Here is a 16,564-nt window from a genome sequence, read left to right as displayed (position 1 = left end):
CTCTTCAGAATACTTTTAAAGTGTTTGACCATGAGTTTCAGCCTAGAAGAGGAGATGTTGATGGCTTGAGGGACTGGAAGAGTAGAAGATAAAGCCATGCCCTCAAGAAGCTTATACTATAGCAAGGAGAGAAGATGGGGCACAGTTGAAGACAATGTAAAGAATATGTACCAAGGACTATAAGAGTGATTAAAAACAAGTGTTATAAGGCCCAGAAAAAAAATAAAAATAATTGAAACCAGAGTGATTAGAACTGACATTGGGTATGTGACTTTTAGGAAGGTTTAAGAGCATGTCATCTTCTTGCTATTAACTGAAAGCTCTTGTTGCTCTTACTTTAAACTTACATTATTTTCCTATTCTTTGACTTAGTGGTAGGATTTGGGAAAATCCATTTCCATCAAATCATGCACTCCAATAAGGACCCAAAAAGAACCCAAATATTGGGCAGCATTAGGAAAAGTCCGGTGACTGACTAGTCTTAGGGCCACAGCAGAATAGGAACCTTTGTTCTGATTATAATAGAAAACTAGGGTCAACCATAAACCACACTAAACAACATTTATTGTCTAGTTATTCAATAGGATCTGAGCTTTAAGATGGGAAGAGTTCAATGGAAGATCTTTCTTCAGAAGGGTAGAGAGGAAGTGTAGGATATAGACCAGGTGTGCTGGGAAGATGTCATCTGCTCTTAAAGTCATAAGGCCTTTAGCAAAACTAAGTAAAGATTTTTGAAGCTAAGTTTTCACTAGTCAGCTTTCATAACTAGAGATATGCTACAGATAAGCCAAGCCAAGTGGAAAGAAATGAGCAAGAGCAGAGAAGACAATTTTCAGGATCCAGAGACAGAGAGATTTCTAGCATAAGATGTAACCAGAGGTCAATGCAGGATAGGAAGAAGCTAGGGAGGAGGTAATGTGATTTTTTGATACATGTATTAAAGGACCAGAACAGGACTGAAAAAAAATAGGGACAGAGGAAATGACTTGTGAGGCTGAAACCAGGTTGTCTTGAAAACAGTTCTGGAAGGAAATAAGAATCCTATCAGTCTGGGTGTTGGTGCCAAGAAAAAGCTAAAATGGGTTACAATCTATGTACATTAGCCAAGCATCCTATGCAGATAAATTGAACCAACCCCAAACTTGAGTAATTCTCACATGGGAATATCTAAACAAAGAGCCAAAGAAATGGAGTAGAGAAAACAGATGCCATGCTATTTATATTTCAGTAAATATTAAGTATTTAAAATTAATAGTATCTTCCAGTAGATTTTCTATTTTTATGTATAGAGTTGCCTTCAGGAGTATCTCTCATAAATACACCTCCGTGAAGATCATGGAAATTTAAACTTCTCCAACATAGGCACTTAACTGGACATAGAGGTTGTGGTGGTGTGTTGAGGAGGCATGAACACATAGAGGCATAAATCAGGGAGAAACCAAACCCATCAGGTTAAAGCTAGGAGTAGGCAAGGGGAGGTGCATAAAGGTCCATTTGAAAACTATTGACTTGTGCCATTTCTTAAGGAAATCAGAGATGACTCATGGAACTCTCTATTTCTCCAAGGTAGATGTTGTTGCATTCAGAGCCTTCTTGAGAACAAGAAGCATGGCTCAGTCCCTCTGGGAAGCATTCAAGAACTTATTTGTTAGATTTTAAGCTAGTTCTAAAACAGTTAAAAGAGCCATGAAAGTAAAATCTTTCCCAATTCCCTTTGCTCTTCTTGTAAGGACACTAAATGACAAGAAAGTTCATCTCAAATGAGTGAAGAATTTTCTCAATCACTGGTCCTCATTCTTTCCAGTTCCCAAATCCAGTCTGAGGCCATGTTCCTGAGAGGCACTCCAGACTCCTTTTCACCACTATGTCAGAAGAAAACAACATTGAAGTCAGCTTCTTGATGTCTTCCAGCTCTCTACTGTGATTCTCCCATTGGAAATCTTCAGAGAGGTGAGATATAAAGGAGATGTTCTATCAATAATTTAAAATACTTGTAAAAATCTGCTCACCCAGACTGGATACAGTGGATATGGATGACTTTCAGGTCTTTCTAAGTTCAGATGCTGTTGATGAGATTGTGTTCTCAAAGATCCTTCCATGGGTACTTATTTTCATCTTCATATTAAATCCATCACTATCACCCCCACATACTATATTCACTCTTAGCAATGACTCTTTGTTCCTGTATAGTAAGACTTAGCAGTCAAGATCTTAGGTGTTGGAACTGGACTGGCCTGAGTTAAAAATCCAGGCTTAACCATTCACTAAGTCTCAGTTCCCTCATCTGAGAACTGCAGCTATTGTTAGTTCAAAGGATGGTTGAGAAGATTAAATGAAATGGTGTCAGTAAAGTGATTGAGAAATAGTAAGTGGCAATGGTTGTTATATTTATTATTATGATTACAATTTTCAAGTGGAATTTTCCTTCTATTCTAGTATATATCTTATTAGTCTTTCAAGGTATGGCTTAAGTCCCATTTCCCCAACATTTTCACCATTTACTAAATTCACTCTTAAAAATTCACATTTTATGAATCTAAATAATTTTAGCTTCTGATAACATCCATGTATTATTTCTTTAAATACATTGTTTTTCCATAACTAGATAATTAACAACTCATAGGCATGAATTATGCCTTCTGGATATACATTTGGATTCCTCTCACAATTTGCCATGAGTCAGGCGCATCATAGATACTTTAATAAATCTGTACTGATTGTAGAAGAACTTCTGCCCCAGGGGATATCCATTAAGGGAATGAGAGAGAGAAAACAAAATCATAAAGACAAGACCTTTTTTGCCAAGAGCTAATGTTTACATAGACTAAGAATCCAAGGTTGAGGTGAATATTTCTTGGGAATTGGCCCCATTGAGCAGTACTCTTCTATTTGGGTTGTGTGGTCACAGCAAGCATAGTGAGTACTGTGGAATGAACCCTGAGGACATATGTGTGGAAAAAACAGGTGGCTGGTATGCCAGTGGGACTATTGACAGCAGGCAATCACTCTTCTCAGAAGCGAGAAAAATCAAAATGTCTATAAAAAGATACCCTAGACGGGTACTTGTATAAAGATTTGGAGAAATGGTCACTGACAAATATTTCTAAAGGAAACAAGACATTTTAGAATATTTCTAAGTGTTTTTTTAAAAAGAGTCAAGAGAGGAGGGTAACTAAGAAAGTAGAACAGCAATCATAAGGAAGAATAATGTATGATCAGGAAAGTTCATGTAGAAATAAGGATCTATTTGCCAAAATAAGAAGCACTGAGGAGCAGTTAGATAATGTAGAACAACTTGCAGTTCTGTCATATGGTAACAATGTAAATGGTTAGAGAAGAGATGAGATATATAAACGACAAATGCAGGATCTGCTGAAACTTACAAGAATCTCAGAATATCACTACTAAACAGAATTGAAACAATGAAGTGCATAAGCAAGTTTTCCTGGATAGAAAAAGTGCTTGTGTCTGAGGGTAGAAATCATCATGCACCAAGAAATATTAACAAAAAGAGTTCAATATTCAAATGCAATCTTTTTTTTTTAACTTCATTTTATTGAGATATATTCACATACCACGCAGTCATACAAAACAAATCGTACATTCGATTGTTCACAGAACCATTACATAGTTGTACATTCATCACCTAAATCAATCCCTGGCACCTTCATTAGCACACACACAAAAATAACAAGAATAATGATTAAAGTGAAAAAGAACAATTGAAGTAAAAAAGAACACTGGGTAACTTGTCTGTTTGTTTCCTTCCCCTATTTTTCTACTCATCCATCCATAAACTAGACAAAGTGGAGTGTGGTCCTTATGGCTTTCCCAATCCCATTGTCACCCCTCATAAGCTACATTTTTATACAATTGTCTTCGAGATTCATGGGTTCTGGGTTGTAGTTTGATAGTTTCAGGTATCCACCACCAGCTACCCCAATTCTTTAGAACCTAAAAAGGGTTGTCTAAAGTGTGCGTCAGAGTGCCCACCAGAGTGACCTCTTGGCTCCTTTTGGAATCTCTCTGCCACTGAAGCTTATTTCATTTCATTTCACATCCCCCTTTTGGTCAAGAAGATGTTCTCCGTCCCACGATGCCAGGTCTACATTCCTCCCCGGGAGTCATATTCCACGTTGCCAGGGAGATTCACTCCCCTGGGTCTCTGATCCCACGTAGGGGGGAAGGCAGTGATTTCACCTTTCAAGTTGGCTTAGCTAGAGAGAGAGGGCCACATCTGAGCAACAAAGAGGCATTCGGGAGGAGGCTCTTAGGCACAATTATAGGGAGGCCTAGCCTCTCCTTTGCAGCAAACGTCTTCCCAAGGGTAAAACCTATGGTAGAGGGCTCAACCCATCAAACCACCAGTCCCCTATGTCTGTGGTCATTAGCAACCATCGAGGTGGGGTAGGCCAATACCCCTGCATTCTCCACAGGCTCCTCAAGGGGGCACTACATATTTTTTTCCTTGTTTTTCTTCTTTTTTTTTTTAACTTTCTTTTTTAAATCAACTGTATGAAAAAAAGAAAAAAAAGAAAAACATACAGTAAAAGAACATTTCAAAGAGACCATAACAAGGGAGTAAGAAAAAGACAACTAACCTAAGATAACTGCTTTACTTCCAACCTGTTCCTACTTTACCCCAAGAAAGTTACCTAATATAGCAACATTTCTGTGAACTTGTTCCTACTATATCCATCAGAAATTAACAGACCATAGTCATTCCTGGGCATCCCCAGAACGTTAAATAGCTTATCTGTTCTTCTTGGATTATTGTTCCCCCTTCCAAAATTGCTCTCTATTGCTAGTTCCCCTACATTCTACATTATAAACCATTTGTTTTACATTTTTCAAAGTTCACATTAGTGGTAGCATATAATATTTCTCTTTTTGTGCCTGGCTTATTTCGCTCAGCATTATGTCTTCAAGGTTCATCCATGTTGTCATATGTTTCACGAGATCGTTCCTTCTTACTGCCGCGTAGTATTCCATCGTGTGTATATACCACATTTTATTTATCCACTCATCTGTTGAAGGACATTTGGGTTGTTTCCATCTCTTGGCAATTGTGAATAATGCTGCTATGAACATTGGCGTGCAGATATCTGTTCGTGTCACTGCTTTCCAACCTTCCGGGTATATACCGAGAAGTGCAATCGCTGGATCGAATGGTAACTCTATATCTAGTTTTCTAAGGAAGTGCCAGACTGACTTCCAGAGTGGCTGAACCATTATACAGTCCCACCAACAATGAATAAGAGTTCCAATTTCTCCACATCCCCTCTAGCATTTGTAGTTTCCTGTTTGTTTAATGCCAGCCATTCTAATCGGTGTTATATGGTATCTCATTGTGGTCTTAATTTGCATCTCTCGAATAGCTAGTGAAGCTGAACATTTCTTCATGTGTTTCTTGGCCATTTGTATTTCCTCTTCAGAGAACTGTCTTTTCATATCTTTTGCCCATTTTATAATTAGGCTGTCTGTACTATTGTCATTGAGTTGTAGGATTTCTTTATATATGCAAGATATCAGTCTTTTGTCACATACATGGTTTCCAAAAATTTTTTCCCATTGAGTTGGCTGCCTCTTTACCTTTTTGAGAAATTCCTTTGAGGTGCAGAAACTTCTAAGCTTGAGGAGTTCCCCTTTATCTATTTTTTCTTTTGTTGCTTGTGCTTTGGGTGTAAAGTCTAGGAAGTGTCCGCCTAATACAAGGTCTTGAAGATGTTTTCCTACAATATCTTCTAGGTGTTTTATGGTACTTTCTTTTATATTGAGATCTTTCATCCATTTTGAGTTAATTTTTGTGTAGGGTGTGAGGTAGGGGTCCTCTTTCATTCTTTTGGATATGGATATCCAACTCTCCCAGCCCCATTTGTTGAAAAGACCATTATGACTCAGTTCAGTGACTTTGGAGGCCTTATCAAAGATCAGTCGGCCATAGATCTGAGGGTCTATCTCTGAATTCTCAATTCAATTCCATTGATCTATATGTCTATCTTTGTGCCAGTACCATGCTGTTTTGACAACTGTGGCTTTATAATAAGCTTGAAAGTCAGGGAGTGTAAGTCCTCCCTCTTTGTTTTTCTTTTTTAGAGTGTCTTTAGCAATTCGAGGCATCTTCCCTTTCCAAATAAATTTGATAACTAGCTTTTCCAAGTCTGCAAAGTAGGTTGTTGGAATTTTGATTGGGATTGCATTGAATCTGTAGATGAGTTTGGGTAGAATTGACATCTTAATGACATTTAGCCTTCCTATCCATGAACATGGAATATTTTTCCATCTTTTAAGGTCCCCTTCTATTTCTTTTAGTAGAGTTATGTAGTTTTCTTTGTATAGGTCTTTTACATCTTTGGTTAAGTTGATTCCTAGGTACTTGAGTTTTTTTAGTTGCCATTGAAAATGGTATCTTTTTCTTGAGTGTCTCTTCAGTTTGTTCATTTCTAGCATATAGAAACATTACTGACTTATGTGCATTAATCTTGTATCCCGCTACTTTGCTAAATTTGTTTATTAGCTCTAGTAGCTGTATCGTCGATTTCTAAGGGTTTTCTAGATATAAGATCATATCATCTGCAAACAATGACAGTTTTACTTCTTCTTTTCCAATTTGGATGCCTTTTATTTCTTTGTCTTGCCAGATTGCCCTGGCTAGCACTTCCAGCACAAGGTTGAATAGCAGTGGTGACAGCGGACATCCTTGTCTCATTCCTGATCTTAGAGGGAAGGCTTTCAGTCTCTCACCATTGAGTACTATGCTGGCTGTGGGTTTTTCATATATGCTCTTTATCATATTGAGGAAGTTTCCTTCAATTCCTACCTTTTGAAGTGTTTTTATCAAAAAGGGATGTTGGATTTTGTCAAATGCTTTTTCAGCATCTATTGAGATGATCAATTGCTTTTTCCCTTTTGACTTGTTAATGTGTTGTAATACATTGATTGATTTTCTTATGTTGAACCATCCTTGCATGCCTGGAATGAACCCCACTTGGTCATGGTGTATGATTTTTTTAATGTGTCTTTGGATTCGATTTGCAAGTATTTTGTTGAGGATTTTTGCATCTATATTCATTAGGGAGATTGGCCGGTAGTTTTCCTTTTTTGTAGCATCTTTGCCTGGTTTTGGTATGAGATTGATTTAGCTTCATAAAATGAGTTAGGTAGTGTTCCATTTTCTTCAATGTTTTGAAAGAGTTTGAGTTAGATTGGTGTCAGTTCTTTCTGGAAAGTTTGGTAGAATTCCCCTGTGAAGCCATCTGGCCCTGGGCATTTATTTGTGGGAAGATTTTTGATGACTGATTGGATCTCTTTTCTTGTGATGGGTTGGTTGAGGTCTTCTATTTCTTCTCTGGTCAGTCTAGGTTGTTCGTATGTTTCCAGGAAATTGTCCATTTCCTCTGCATTATCCAGTTTGTTGCCATACCAGTTGTTCATAGTATCCTCTTATAATTTTTTTAATTTCTTCAGGATCTGCAGTTATGTCACAGTTTCATTCGTTATTTTGTTTATATGGGTCTTCTCTCTTTTTGATTTTGTCAGTCTAGCTAGGGGCTTGTCAATCTTGTTGATCTTCTCAAAGAACCAACTTTTGGTGATATTTATCCTCTCTATTGTTTTTTTGTTCTCTATGTCATTTATTTCTGCTTTAATCCTTGTTATTTCTTTTCTTCTACTTGGTTTAGGATTGGTTTGCTGTTCATTTTCTAACTTCTTCAGTTGATCCATTAGTTCTTTGATTTTGGCTCTTTCTTCCTTTTTAATATATGCATTTAGTGCTATAAATTTCCCCCTCAGCACTGCTTTTGCTGCATCGCATATGTTGTGTTCTGATTTTCATTCATCTCTATATATTTAGCAATTTCTCTTGCTATTTCTTCTTTAACCCACTGATTGTTTAGGAGTGTGTTGTTTAACCTCCAGGTATTTGTGAATTTTCTAAGTCTCTGATGGTTATTGACTTCTAATTGTATTCCATTGTGGTCAGAGAATGTGCTTTGAATAATTTCAATCTTTTTAAATTTATTGAGGCTTGTTTTATGTCCCGGCATATGATCTATTCTGGAGAATGTTCCGTGAGCACTAGAAAAGTATGTGTATCCTGGTGATTTGGGATGTAATGTCCTGTATATGTCTGTTAAATCTAATTCATTTATCAGATTGTTTAGGTTTTCAATTTCCTTATTGTTCTTCTGTCTGGTTGATCTATCTATAGGAGAGAGTGATGTGTTGAAGTCTCCCACAATTATTGTGGAAACATCAATTGCTTCCTTTAGTTTTGCCAGTGCTTCTCTCATGTATTTTGTGGCACCTTGATTGGGTGCATAGACATTTACGATTGTTATTTCTTCTTGTTGAATTGCCCCTTTTATTGGTATGTAGTGGCCTTCTTTGTCTCTCAAAACCTCCCTGCATTTAAAGTCTATTTTATCTGAGATTAATATTGCTACACCTGCTTTCTTTTGGCTGTAGCTTGCATGAAATATTTTTTTCCATCCTTTCACTTTCAGTTTCTTTGTGTCCCTGTGTCTAAGATGAGTCTCTTGTATGCAACATATTGATGGTTCATTTTTTTTGATCCATTCTGAGAATCTGTATCTTTTAATTGGGGAGTTTAATCCATTTACATTCAACGTTATAACCGTGAAGGCATTTCTTGAATCAGCCATCTTATCCTTTGGTTTATGTTTGTCATATTTTTCCCCTCTCTCTATTAATATCCTTTATTGTACCCATACCGAATCTCTTTAGTACTGAACCTTTCTCCAAGTCTCTGTGTCCTTTCTTTGTTTCTCTGTCTGTAGGGCTCCCTTTAGTATCTCCAGTAGGGCAGGTCTCTTGTTAGCAAATTCTCTCAGCATTTGTTTGTCTGTGAAAAATTTAAGCTCTCCCTCAAATTTGAAGGAGAGCTTTGCTGGATAAAGTATTCTTGGTTGGAAATTTTTCTCACTCAGAATTTTAAATATATCGTGCCACTGCCTTCTTGCCTCTATGGTGGCTGCTGAATAGTCACTACTTATTCTTATGCTGTTTCCTTTGTATGTGGTGAATTGCTTTTCTCTTGCTGCTTTCAGAACTTGCTCCTTCTCTTCCGTGTTTGACAGTGTGATCAGAATATGTCTCGGAGTGGGTTTATTTGGATTTATTCTATTTGGGGTTCGCTGAGCATTTATGATTTGTGTAGTGATGTTGTTTAGAAGATTTGGGAAGTTTTCCCCAAGAATTTCTTTGAATACTCTTCCTAGACCTTTACCCTTTTCTTCCCCTTCTGGAACACCAATGAGTCTTATATTCAGACGTTTTATATTATCTATCATATCCCTGAGGTCCGTTTCGATTTTTTCAATTTTTTTCCCCATTCTTTCTTTTATGCTTTCATTTTCCATTCTGTCATCTTCCAGGTCACTGATTCGTTGTTCAACTTCCTCTAGGCTTGTACTATGAGTGTCCAGAATCTTTTTAATTTGGTCGGCAGTTTCTTTAATTTCCATAAGATTATCTGTTTTTTTATTTAGTCTTGCAATGTCTTCTTTATGCTCTTCTGGGGTCTTCTTGATATCCTTTATATCCTGTACTGTGGTCTCATTGTTCATCCTTAGTTCTTTGAGTAGCTGCTCTAGGTGCTGTGTCTCTTCTGATCTTTTGATTTGGGTGCTTGGGCTTGGGTTATCCATATCGTCTGTTTTTTTCATATGCTTTATAATTTTCTGTTGTTTTTGGCCTCTTGGCATTTGCTGAACTTGATAGGGTTCTTTTAGGATTTGTAGACCAATTGAAGTCCTTATCTCTAGTTTATCAGATCTACAGCTTCGTGGAGGACACTTTCTCTAACTAACCAGCAGGTGGTGTCCACCAGCCATCTGTTCTCCACAAGCCAGTTCTCCCCTGCTTAGCCTTTGTAGTGAGTGGGAGAGTGAGTCTTGTGTGGTCCAATTGGTGTACCAAGCTTGCGTGTGTAGTTGGTGTTGCCCGCCCTGTATATGGGGCGTGTTTCTGGGCAGTCAGGGAGAGGGGTGGCTCTAACAATCAAATCTCCCTGGTGATCCTAGAGTTTTAAATCTGCTGCAATAGTCTAATCCTTCAGTTCATTCCTGCCACAGTTTGTCTCTGCCACTGACCCACAAGTCCTTGGTATTGGCGTATGGCTCCTGAGACTTGCAAGTGGGCCCTTCTTCCAGGCTGTGCACCCCCTGGTCCTCCGTTGAGGGATGACTGTGCTATGTCACAGGTGAGTGCCGTCCCCCCAGGGCAGTTCTGGGCTGCTGGGCTGTGTAGGGAGGCTCCCAGTCTGCTGAAATGATGGCTGAATGGGGCTTTGTTAATTCACACTGCTCCACCTTCCCAACTCTGGGACAATCAGCTGAGGTTGCAGGGAAGGCTAATGTCCACGCCCAATTTTGTGGTGTGTGTCTGTTATTTGAAGCACTTGCGTCACACTGGGTTGTCTGGGATAGCTCTGGGCTATGGGGCTGGTGATGGGCAGGAGTGTTTCCTGTCCACCAGGATGATGGCTGTGAGCGGACACCCCCCTTTTCTTGGGAAGTTGTGTTTAATGAATTTTCTCAGCCACTGGATTATTGCCTTTTGTCTCAGAGCTCTCTAAGTTCTGCTCTTGTCTTGACCTGCCCAAATAGCAAGTCTTTGAAGCTTTCTGTATTGGGCTTCTTAGAGTAATTGTTTTAGAAAAAGACAAAAGGATTAAAAAAAAAAAAAGGGTGGGCCCTCCTCAGAGATTTAATGGGCTATTGAAATGCTAATAGACAAAGCAATTAGGGCCATTAAGGGAAGGTCCACAGGGCAGAGAGATCAGCTTTTCTTCAGGATTTGCATATGCGCCTCAGGGCCTGAGCTCTGCCCTTCCCCTTTCTATGTTCACCAGAACTCCAAAAATCCTCTGCTTTTATTTTGGAGTTTTTTGTGTTGTTTTTTTCTATGCCTGTCTCCTCTCTGCTGGGCTGGCTGCTCTCAAATTCTCTGGTGTCTGGTCTCAGTCTATCTATGGTTGGAGTTTGGATCAGTAGAATGAGTTTCCGATAAGGGCTGCCACTGCAGTTCTCCCTTCTCCTTCCCGGAGCTGACAGCCCCTCCTCCCACGGGACTGAGCCTGGCAGGGAGGGGCGCGGGTCCCCTGGCCACAAAAACTTACAGATTTCGCTGATCTCAGCAGTTCCACGTTTTCATGAGTGTTGTATGAAGTATGCCCAAAGTCAGATTGCTCTGTGGTGTCCAGTCCACGCAGTTCCTGGCTTTCTACCTAGTTTCCTGGAGGAGTAACTAAAACATACAGCTCACCAGTCTGCCATCTTGCCCCGCCTCTCTCACATGCAATCTTAAATAAGATTTTTTTAAATTTCAAAGATGGAAATAAAATCATATAAAGTCAAAAAATGACTTATTTTACTATTAATAATAATAACAATTAATAAAAGTTGACTTCAGATCGTTTCCCATATCACTAATACCATTAGATAAGCAATACATGTCACAGGATATGAAGGGAGTGATTGTGACCAAAGTATTCCATACTCAGTCACATTTTTCATATCTGAGTAAAACAAGATGCCCTCAAGCACTCAGGAATATAAAGCACGTAACATACATGTGGCTTATCTGAAAGAATTATGATAAGATACGCATTAGTATGCCATAAGATGAAGAAAAATAAAGAACTCACTAATAGAGAAGTATCATGTTGTTGCAGACCCTCCTTGGGACACACCCGGATCTCCTGTCAGGGGTCTCTCACACCAGTGGAACAAAACCAGATTCAGTGAAGCAAAGCAGAACTTTATTCTTTGGCTAAGGAATGGAAAAGGATGAACTCATGTCCTAAAGGCACGTTCTCATGGTTCTTTAATAGGGGGTCAGGGAACGCTTGTGCAGGTGGCTGATGCAGGCAGGTAGTGGGATTTCATCGTTGGTTTTGATCATGCACAGTCCTTGGTCATGCTTGAATATACTTTTACATACATCCCATGTTCAGGAAATGGAAAAATCCCGCCCAGAGGTGGAGAATTTACTATTATACTCAGAAAAGTTAAAAGTAAGGTCACGGTTGGGAGCTTGGTGCACGTGCTCTGGGAAGGGGACCTGCTGTGGCAAGCAGGAACTTGTGGCCAGCATCAAGATGGGCTCTTGCTATTTCATTGGCTGGGGGATTTGTGGTCACTGAGGAGGGAAGGGCAATGGCCACGGGAGCTGCAGTTCTCAACAGTTTTTTTCAGGAGTGTGCTTGCTTTATTTTTCTGGAAATAAGCGTAACTCGAGCAGAGACAGAAGTTAGGTGGAATGACTTTTTTTGTTCAGACTTCATTGTGTTGACAATATATCAAAAGTAGAGTTGAAAATAAATAGTATCTTTTAAGTAATTATGTCAAAATTAATTCTAGAAATCAAATACACACTACATAATAACTTAATATTTTTATTTTAGCTCTGAAATAGTAGATAAAGTTATAAGAACTAGAAGTGAAGAAAAGGGGGTAAAAGTATAACAATTAATCCTGAGCTGGCCAAAGAGTTATACATCAGAATGAATATAATTTTTTTGTGGCACACATTGGGAATATGTCAGTTCTCATCCAACTGATATTGAGTATTAAAGAAATTCAAACAAAAATACCTACAGTGAGAATATGTAAGCAGTTTGTGAAACATGAATGTATTGATAAATTTTCATTATTGTGGCAGTTTGAATATATTGTGTCCCCCAAAGGCCATTATCTTTGATGCAATCTTGTGTGGGCAGATGTTATCAGTATTGATTAGATTGTGATTCTTTGAGTGTTTCTTTGGAGATGCGCCCCACCCAGCTGTGGGTGATGACTCTAACTGGATAATTTCCATGGAGGTGTTGCTCCACCCATTCGAGGTGGGTCTAAGTTGAGTCACTGGAGCCATATAAATGAGCTGGTGGACAGAGGGAACTCAGTGCAGCTGTGAGTGATGTTTTGAAGAGGAGCTACAGCCAAGAGGGACACTTTGAAGAAAGCACAGGGGCTGCAGATGAGAGACATTTTGAAGATGGCCTTTGGAAACAGACTATTGCTCTGGAGAAGCTAAGAGAGGACAAATACCCCAAGTGCAACTAAGAGTGACATTTTTGAGGAACTGCAGCCTAGAGAGGAACATCCTGGGAGAAAGTCATTCTGAAACCAGAACTTTGGAGCAGACGCCAGCCACGTGCCTTCCCAGCTAACAGAGGTTTTCTGGACACCTTTGGCCATCCTCCAGTGAAGGTACCTGATTGCTGATGTGTTACCTTGGACACTTTATGGCCTTAAGACTGTAACTGTGTAACCAAATAAACCCCTTTTATAAAAGCCAATCCATCTCTGGTGTTTTGCATTCCGGCAGCCTTAGCAAACTAGAACACTTATGAATTGTTAAAGGCAATATAAAACTATGATAATTAAAACTGATTGGCAATGGCACACATAAATGAAAAATAATTTTTAAAAGTGCAGAAAACAGTAATTTAATATAATGAATTTATCTCAGTCACTGCAAAAAAGAATGGATCATTAAAAAAAATAAATATTGAGGCAAATGACATTTGTAGTTATAAAATATCTTTAAAACAAAACAAAAAACACAGAAAATGACATGGTATTATCTCATACCATATTATAATATACTTTCCATATAAAGGCATAAATATAACAAATCTTAAACCTGATTGAATTAAAATATTGAAGCTTTCTCTCATCTTGTAGGGAAGACCTTTCTGGATATGATGTCAACAGCAAAAATTATTAGGTAGATTTGGCAAGAGAAAAATTAAAACCAAAACTACAAGGCAAATGTCGAGAGGAAATATGGCCTAGATATATCCCAGAGGAAATAATAATATTCTTAATAGATAAATAGCACTTTCAAATAAAAGTAGTAAGAAACAAAAAGAGAAGTTGACCACTCAGTTTAAACATTTCTTCGTTAGTGGGGCCTTCGCTGTCTTTGTAGATGAGAATAAATCCTTATTCCAGCTGCTCCTTTAACATTCCAGCCCTTCACATCCTTCAGCACTCTTGTGATGACTTAGTATCTTCCTCCCCACGGGTCTGTAATCTCCATGTTGTCATGGATCTTCCCCATCTTGTTCATCTCCTCATCCCTAATTCTCAGCACAGGGCCTGCTGCAGATATAAATTAATACGTTTTGGTGTCACTAGTGAAGAATATGGATAAGAATTCACAAATCTTGATCATGATCAAATAAATGAAAAAGTTTTATTTCACTAGCAATCAAAATTCATATTAAAAATAAGATAAAATAATAAGTGACATTGCTCATTGTTGTCAAGTGAGGTACAGTTAAAGAATCTACCATTATCGGGAATTTAAATTGGTGCAACTTGGCTATAAATCAGCTGGAAATGTGTCAGAAGGCTTATGTGCATACTCTTTCACCCAGTAATTGTACTTGTAGGAACTTATCTGAAGGAATTAATCATGATTATATTCTGAGATTTTCCTATTAGGACTTTTATATCATTATAGCATTGTTTGTAATGAAGAAAAAAAATGAAAATAATCTAAATTTTCAATCTTACATTATTGGGTAAAAAACTGAGCTATGGTAATATAACAGAGCATTTAGCTTTTAATATGATTTTGTAGAAGAATATTTAATGACATGGAATATTCTTCATAATAGATTTTAAATGTAGGTGGTAGCCTGATCTAGATTATCTATTTCTGACAATACTACACTGTCTTAGTTAACCTACTTCTATTGTTTAGTCTTAAAATTGGGTAGAGTGCAATACTAGTGATCAATAAGAGGGAGGGGTAAGGGGTATTGGATGTTTGAGGTCTTTTTTCTTTTTACTTCTTTTTCTGGAGTAATGCAAATGTTCTAAAAATGATCATGGTGATGAATGCAAAATATGAGATGATGCTGTGAACTATTGATTGCATACTTTGGATAGATTGTATGGTGTGTGAATATATCTCAATAAAATGACATTTTAAAAAATGTAGGTGGTAGCATATGGGCAACCCTTATTATCCAATAGAAATATATAAGGAACAACTTTATGTAATGATGAAAATATTTGCAAATTGCCTGATGTGATGGTAAAAGTAGGGTAAAAAAGAGATCCTTAAGCCCTGAATTGAAATGAAGGAACTGAACTGGCGTATTTTTTTAAAAATGTATTTTGTGTCCTTTAGGACAGTTGCTTCTTTTGGGTAAGGAACTGAACTGGCGTATTTTTTTAAAAATGTATTTTGTGTCCTTTAGGACAGTTGCTTCTTTTGGGTAAGTGTAGCATCCCCTTACATTTTTATTTGAACAATTGATTGCTTAGGAGGAAAAACAACTCATGTTTAAATAATGACTTCACAGTAAATCTTGTGCTTGTGCAAGTGAAGGCAATTCACCAGGGTTGGGACTAGAAAGCTGTTTCCTTTTCGGTTGATGAGCAAGGGGCATTTCAGAATGTTTGGCTTGGGAGATCCAGCATTAATACAACCTAAGTCCCTGTCAAGAACTGGAAAGCCCAGGGAGGGGGGAGATGATTGATTGATTGATTGATTGATTTGCTTACTTATTTACTTAAGCCATCAGTATTTTTTGTTTGTAGGTTCTGGCCTCTGGTATATATTTTTTCCAAAAGTGATGGCGTCTGTGGTTTTGTTTAGCAGAGGTATACTTCATTATCTTTTAAAATATGCAGATTTTCCCAATACACTCCCATCCTCCTCCCCTGGCAAGTTCCACTCCTAACCCCCACCTTCATCTCACAAAAATCATCTCTCAAAGCTTGTGGTTATAATTTTCTCCTTTTAAACAAACAGAGAATAATCGCTGGAGATTTACATTATCCTAAACAATTTATGAGAAAGTCTGTCTGACTGTATTTCCCAGTAGAAAGGATTGAACCCTTTTTATAAATGATTTATTATTTTCTTCTGCAGGCACCAATAGATGAGACAGAAAAATCAAAGTTAATTAAATAAAAAGTATCAAGGTTTTTTTCTTTGAAGTATAGGTATACATATATATATATATATATTTGTGTGTATGTGTATGTGTGTGTGTATACTTTATACATCATTGCATAAATGTATATATGGGATTTTGTATTCTATATGTGTATGTATATACATGTGGATGTGCAATATTCATTTTTAAAATCCATTTTCACTCATCTCATATTGGAGATGTGACTATAAAAGGTACTAAATGGAAACTAGGAAAGCATGCCAACCGCTAAGCTGATGGAGACATCTGAAAGAAATTAGACACATTTTCAGGAGTACTTTTGCACTCCATCTCTGTGCCCCTGGCTAGTGTGTTCTTTGTACCCTGGATTCCAGCTTCAGAGTTGCTGCCAGACACGCACGACCAGTGCATGGGGCTCATATCTCCTTCAGTGATCAGATACAGCCAGAGAAAGACTTGGGCCAAGCCCCCTGCCATGGTTGCATGTGTCACTGAATCTGTTTGTATATATACACATACACGCACACCCACTCACAACATACATTCACACACATTTGTATGGAGGGAATGGAGTGGGAGAGAGGGTATTAGGATTTTCAAGAGATAAGTAGCTTTGAA

General features: G+C 38.0%; 1 long non-coding RNA gene across 2 annotated transcripts in view; it reads left to right on the top strand.

The window, feature by feature from the left end:
• LOC119511561 overlaps positions 1-1,944 on the top strand; it is a 79,846-nt gene extending 77,902 nt beyond the window's left edge. For both annotated transcript variants that reach the window (XR_005212203.1, XR_005212202.1), the window contains exon 3: positions 1,805-1,944. This is a non-coding gene — a long non-coding RNA (uncharacterized LOC119511561). The remainder of the gene's footprint in view (positions 1-1,804) is intronic.
• The last annotated feature ends 14,620 nt before the right edge of the window (positions 1,945-16,564 follow it).

The sequence above is a fragment of the Choloepus didactylus genome, chromosome 16 (assembly GCF_015220235.1).
Source record: "Choloepus didactylus isolate mChoDid1 chromosome 16, mChoDid1.pri, whole genome shotgun sequence".
Classification (NCBI taxonomy): Eukaryota; Metazoa; Chordata; class Mammalia; order Pilosa; family Megalonychidae; genus Choloepus; species Choloepus didactylus.
The sequence above is the reverse complement of the archived record's forward strand: the minus strand, read 5'-3'. Positions and strand labels throughout refer to the sequence as shown.